Below are 6,942 nucleotides of genomic sequence, written 5' to 3'. Positions count from 1 at the left end.
TGGGAAGCAGACGTCACAATGTGTATCTGCCGAGACATCACCACTCGAGTTTGCTGACATAAGGCCACGCCAAGCAACGTGTGACTGACACCAGGCACTTCTCACCCACTACTCATTACTCATTATTCACATAGCTCCTACTCATACTCATTTATTTCCACAGTATTGAGTTGGAAATTCGACGTTCTATGCTGAGGTTTGCCTGTGACTACAGCTGTTAACCACCACATGCACCAGGCCATGGAATTTCCTGAGTAATATCGTCCATCAACACAGCCCTAGAATTATCAAGAGATCTTCACTCAACCCTGCATTTTTCTTCCGAGATCGACAGTTGCATCGACACGCCTCTCCTATCTGTATCAAATGGGTGAAATTATACTTACTCATTTCTCCTCAGTGCTAAAATTAGGTATATTCAACTCCCTTACTTATTTCTATATATACACTTATACATTCACTATCTATCATTTATTACAACTCATTTACTCATGTATTTAGTTAGGATATAAATTTTAAAAAAAGGCGCATTTCATAACATCAGACATTTATGACAGGGATATTTTCGCCACCACCCACGTTAATACCAGATGAAAATCAATTAGCTCCAACAACAGATTCACAATTAGGAGAGCATCAAGGCAACACACCCACTGTACAAAACTCAACACAAACTAAAGATCAAGAAACGAATATGTCAGTTCCAGATGATGAGTGGGAAACCCCCCCTGACGTAGCAAGTGAGGACTTAGTTTCTGCCTCGCATACCTATCAGAATATACTTGATATAGTGCAACGTGCAGGCGAATCATATTCCACCATTCCCTCACACAACGATAAACAAGTCCAAGTTAAATTAACAGAGCAAACAGTGAAAATGAATATCAAAACATATACCGCGGATCAAACTTCCCTACCTCATGTTTATGTTTACCATGAAGATAAAACTGCCCCAAAATTCTCTGGCACACAAAAAGATCGTATTGACGTCATTTCATTGGTCAGTCTGTGCGAACAAATGTTCATCAAGCGCCACATACTCGATGAACAAGAGAAAATTGCCATTTTTTCATCTTGCATAAGGCAGGAAAGATGTCCAGCAAGCAATTTGTTGAGATCAGACAAGCTCCTCAAAGCTAGGACATATGATGAATTTAAAACTGAATTTTTGAAGAAATTTTCTGGATGTATGAACTTCTTGCCAGGTATAATTCCAGAATTACATAAGATTGTAGATCTTGTACGGGAGCACACTACAAACCATGTGCTCAGTGAAATAACTGCTGATGTCTCCACAATCAAAAGAACATTGTTAGTTACTTTGGAAAACTCAAATTGGTTAACAGATGATGGAAAGATGTCCCCAGACCTCGTCGTGGACATCATTGGGTATGTAGCTGCCTTGTGTAAATTACCTGATAGGACCCTTAACCCTAGAATGCTTACGTTATTATCCTCACAGTACTGCTTTCGCCGGGAGAATTTTAACCAATTTTGGAAAATTAATAAAAAATACTTAGACAATTTTTTTTTTTAAATTTGACAATGCAGATATCAAAAGTAACTCATATACTTCCTTCTTACACAGTAATAACCATCAGGGTAAGAACATAAATTTTACCTGAATTTATTTAGGAGGTACTAAAAAAAATGTTTTTTTTTTTTTTTTTTATAACATGAACATTAAAATAAAAAACACTAACTATGGGCTCAATTGCCACTGGGCTTGGTGGCCCCCTCCTTGGGACGTTTAAGCTTAAGACTAGGTAGGTGGCTCCCCTCACATATCACCCTGGCCTGAAATGGGGGAAACGAAAAAAGGGGCAATGTCGGGTAAAAAAAAACACTTTAAACCCAAATATCATGGTAATAATGCGAGATGAAACCACACCACTACCTATGTAGGTAGGGGGTAGGGTGGATTGAAGGTATAGGGAAGGACAGCTCCAAAGCTCTTATCATAACAAAATAGCAAATAAATAAATCACCGAACAGGGAAATTTACCCGACGTAAGCATTCTAGGGTTAAGATCGCCAAGACGATCGCGTACACCCCAGGCATGTGCTTACTAGACTTAATGAATGAGGTAGAGATGCAGTGCAGTAAAGCAGGTATGGTCGACACACCCGCACATTCTAGTAGAATGAGAGTACCTGAGACAGTATCAGCTGTGAAAACATCTACACCGACCCCAAACAGAGAATAAAATCGATCGCGACCCGAAAGCAGGCAGAGCAAACAACTAAACGTGACGAGGGTTCGATCACAAACACCAGGCTACAGGCAGTTTTATAAGTTTTCGCGCAGCCCGAGCAGTTCTCGCGCCAGAAACAACACTACATATGGGAAGTCACCTTGTAGGTCACAGTCAAGAGCTAGGTCCATTCTATGTCATTATTGTGCAAAACCAGGACACACAAGGTATGAATGCTTTATCAAAGCAAAAGAGGATAGACAAAAGACACAAGGATTTGGTCCTTACTGTAGGCATCATAGATGCCAAGGGCACTGGACTAATAACTGCAAAACAGTAGAAAAAATTGTGTCTATGTTCAAATCGGGGGAAGACCAAGTCATGACAAAAAACGAACAAACGTAAAGAAAAGCAAGTCTAAAATTCACATAGGAAACATGTTGGGAAATGAGTGTATCTTGATACCAGCTGTATGTGAGGATCAAAACGTTTCCTTATTTTTAGACACAAGCTCTCCAGTGAACTTAATAACACATGAAGAAATAAATAGAATTCTTAAAAATAAGAAGAAAGTAACTTTTCTGGAAGAAGCTGATTTAGATTTATGTACGGTAGATGGAAAAAAAATTACAGTAAAAGGTATGATAAGGTTAAATATCAGTTTCACAGAGACTACAAGACCAATCTCTGCATTTTTCTATATCGTTGAAAACTTAGCAATTAAAGCTCATATGTTACTGGGCTGAAGATCCATGAGAGCAGAGAACATATCTATACTCCCACAAATGAATGGAATAGACTTTGACAATGAATTCATAGAGGAAATACCATCTGATCCCTCACCGATTAGTAACAGAGAACCAAAAAGAATTGGTAATATTAAAAGCTTAAACAAACATACACAAACAGATGAGTGTATAGATCCACTCCCACCACCAGCCCCAGCCTCCAGAATTAGTGACCCAGATAACAGTACTGATTTATCAGTTTTTCCAGCCCATCTCACCAATGATTTAGTTATACCTCCTAATTCCTATATGAAAGTTACCATAAAGAGCAAATTACGGAATAGTACTGTTCTTGTCTTGGGAGAATTATGTAAAGTAAAGGGATTGTCAGTAGAAAACGCATTATGTCAGATGAACGACGAAGGGCAAACTCAGATATTCATAATTAATCACATGAATGGGGAAGCTCAGTTGAAAAGGGGACTTGTATAGTTAATACTGAAAAATGTCCCGCCCCTGTGAAGGAAATAGTTATAGCTGGAGTGACAAGTGAGATAAAATCTACGGATAGAGAAAGCATAAAAGAGAATTTAATTCACTCAGGTGAATTTGATGAAGAAAATGATTTGTTAACCCTGCTGGAAACACACAGGGACACCGTAGCATTACCCGGAGAACAATTAAAGTGTACTAACCTGATTAATCACAAGATTAATGTGCACCCAGAAACACCACCAATTTTCGTACCAGCCTACCGCATCCCACACTCCCAATGTACACTTGCAAATCAGTATGTCGATGAAATGTTAAAACTTGGAATTATTGAACCTTCAGTCTCCCCGTGGAATGCCCCATTATTCTTCGTGCCCAAACGAAATGGAGAAATGCGTGCGGTAGTAGATTACCGTAAACTAAACAATCACACAATCCCAGACCGATTTCCCACGCCATTGCTAAGCGACGTTCTACAGAATATTGAACCAGAGAATAACATATTCTCAACAATCGATCTCCTAAATGGCTATTATCAAATACCGGTTGCAGAGGAGTCACGTAAATACACTGCCTTTTCCACAAAGAGAGGCCACTATCAATATACAAGGATGCCGATGGGACTGAGGACAGGCCCAGGCACATTCCAGCGTCTTATGAATTACGTATTGTCCGGAATTTTAGGACAAGGAATATTTGTTTATCTTGACGATATTATAATCGCAACGAAGAATATTACGGATCATCTCAAGAAATTAGACTTACTCTTACAAAAGCTTAGTGATGCTGGTTTAAAAATTAAGCTTTCTAAATGCAAATTTTGCTTTAAGGAAATAAATTTCTTAGGCCACAGATTAAGTTCTAATGGTATTCAGACCACTGATGACAAAATACAGGCAGTGAGTGATTTTTCTGAACCCACTACGACTGACGAAGTTAGACAATTTTTAGGTCTAGCTGGGTACTATAGGTCATTCGTACCACAATTCTCTCATATAGCTTATCCTCTATTCCAACTACTCAAAAAAGATACTATATTCCAATGGGAAGAAGAACAAAAATGGGCATTTAACAATCTACAAATTAAACTAACAAATGCACCTTGTTTAGCATATTACACAAAATCATTTCTTATTTGTACAGACGCATCAGTTAAAGGATTAGGAGCTGTACTGATGCAGGAAGATAAAAGAGGAAAGAATCAACCAACTGCATTTGCCAGCAGACAAACAAAAGGTGCAGAGAAAAATTATTGCACTACAAACTTAGAGGCACTTGCAGTGGTTTTTGCATTACAAAGGTTTCGAGATTTGGTATATGGTTACGAAATCCACTTATTCACCGACCATAAACCACTAGTGGGTATGTTTAAAGAAAAACTCCTTTCTGGGAGGAGAGCAAGATGGAAATGTACAGTTGAAAACTACAATGTGCAAATTCATTATATACAAGGTAAAATAAACATAGTAGCTGACGCATTATCTAGGAACCTGAACATAATTCAGGTCGCGGCATCAGATCTCAAAGGAAATATCCCAAACCACGATGATATCGCAAAAGCACAAAGACTTGACCCAGTATGGTCTAAAGTTATATACAAGTTAGAAAGTGGAGATGACATACAATTACCCAAACTGCATGTACCACTCGAACAATTCACAATGGTCAATAATACATTATACAAGATTAACCCAAAACAGCCAAAACGCCAAAGAAATACTAACCAGTTGGTAGTACCTAATGACATGATACCCCAAGTATTACGAACGATACACGATAGCCCAGATGCAGGACATCCTGGAAAGCATAAGACATTCAAACAACCCCAGCTGTTATATTACTGGCCTTCATTACGAAAAGATATAAACAATCATATAGACAGATGCGAATCATGTGCAAAACACAAAGGATACCCAATTACACCTGCACCGATGGGTAATTACCCTGTACCACATCAACCCTTGGACGTTGTCGCTGTTGATTTACTCTATCTATCTATCTATTGCCAGACGCCATAATCCCATAAGGGGTGGCCACTTGACTTTGAGTTACCTATTTTACAGGGAGGGGCACTAACCCTCCACCAACCCACTTGTTGACACGTAGGGAGCACGTATGGGTTGGTTATATGGTAACCACCCAGTGTTGTAAATGGTTTCTTGGCTTACAGGAAACCATTTGGCTTGTCACTCAATGTAAAGCCACCTGTGAAGGAGAGAAAAGCAATAAGAATTGACAGGAAAGATGGGAGAAATAGGGAGAGAGGAGGACAGACACAGAAAAAGAATGATAAAGGCTAAGGAAGAGGTAGGTAGCACTACATCAAGTGAGTGGATGATGGTCGCAACCACCTACCAGATAGGTGATACATAAAAAAAAAAAATGCACATGGCCATCATTCCACCTGGCACACTTCAACCACTAGTTATACCTCCAGCCCTCAGTTATTTATACATTACATTTCCATCCACCACAATATTTAAGATGAAGCTGAATGACAGTCCCATGACCATCAGGCTGCCATCTCTCCAACCCACCTCTCTCTCCCATCTCTCCACCTCAGTAACATAAATGCTTGAAGTCACTCTCTCATTCTCCATTTTCTCCACACAGCCAAACCATCTCAGGGCACTTCTAACACTTTCCAACACACCTACATTCACACCACAATGCTCCTTAACCCGAGGCGTCCCGATAACGTACGGATACATTGCCACATTGTGTCACAGTGACACCCGACACCGTATCCATACGTTTTGCAGTTGCAAGGTCTGTCATTTGCACATTTTTCAAGTTTCACGGGTGATTTTTGGTAGGCATATGTGGGAGACCTTCCTCTACCCAACGCCAGGTGGGGATAATGCCTGGCCCCACCTGACTCCCCTCCCCCCCGCACGCCATTTTCTCGGCAACTCACCTGTCAGCATTGACCTGGCCAGTAAAGACATGTCGCACCACGGTCTCACCAATGACGAAATTCAAGACAAAAGTGATTCTTGAGGTGGAGGACAAAGGAAGAAATAAGCCAGAGGAAGAAACAAGCAGAAATGATGAGATGGTACTTTTGTAAAAGGTGCCATTTGTTGATGTGTTGGTATGTGAACAATGCTTATATCGTTTATATTATTGTCTGATTTACTCAAGATGCCATTATCATACAATAATAACCTATACCTATTTGTAGCAACGGATCATTTTTCCCGTTATGTCATTTTAGCTCCAATTAAAGATAAAACAACAGAGACAGTAGCAAAGGCAATAACAGATAATGTAATATGTCGCTTTACTACCCCAAAGGTACTAATAAGTGATAATGGAGGAGAATTTAATTCTGAGATCTTACAAGAAATATGTAAACAATACAACATCAAAAAGGTTAACGTTTTAGCCTATCACCCAGCGTCTAATGGGTTAGTAGAGAGACAAAACAAAAAAGTATTAGATGTGCTACGACACATTCTCAGTGAAAATTATGCAAGCTGGGATGATTGGATTCCCAGAGTAGAAGTCTCAATTAATGGATCTAT

The sequence above is a fragment of the Coenobita brevimanus genome, chromosome 75 (assembly GCF_032717465.1).
Source record: "Coenobita brevimanus isolate Jiangsu-jjx chromosome 75, ASM3271746v2, whole genome shotgun sequence".
NCBI classification, from domain to species: domain Eukaryota; kingdom Metazoa; phylum Arthropoda; class Malacostraca; order Decapoda; family Coenobitidae; genus Coenobita; species Coenobita brevimanus.
The sequence above is the reverse complement of the archived record's forward strand: the minus strand, read 5'-3'. Positions refer to the sequence as shown.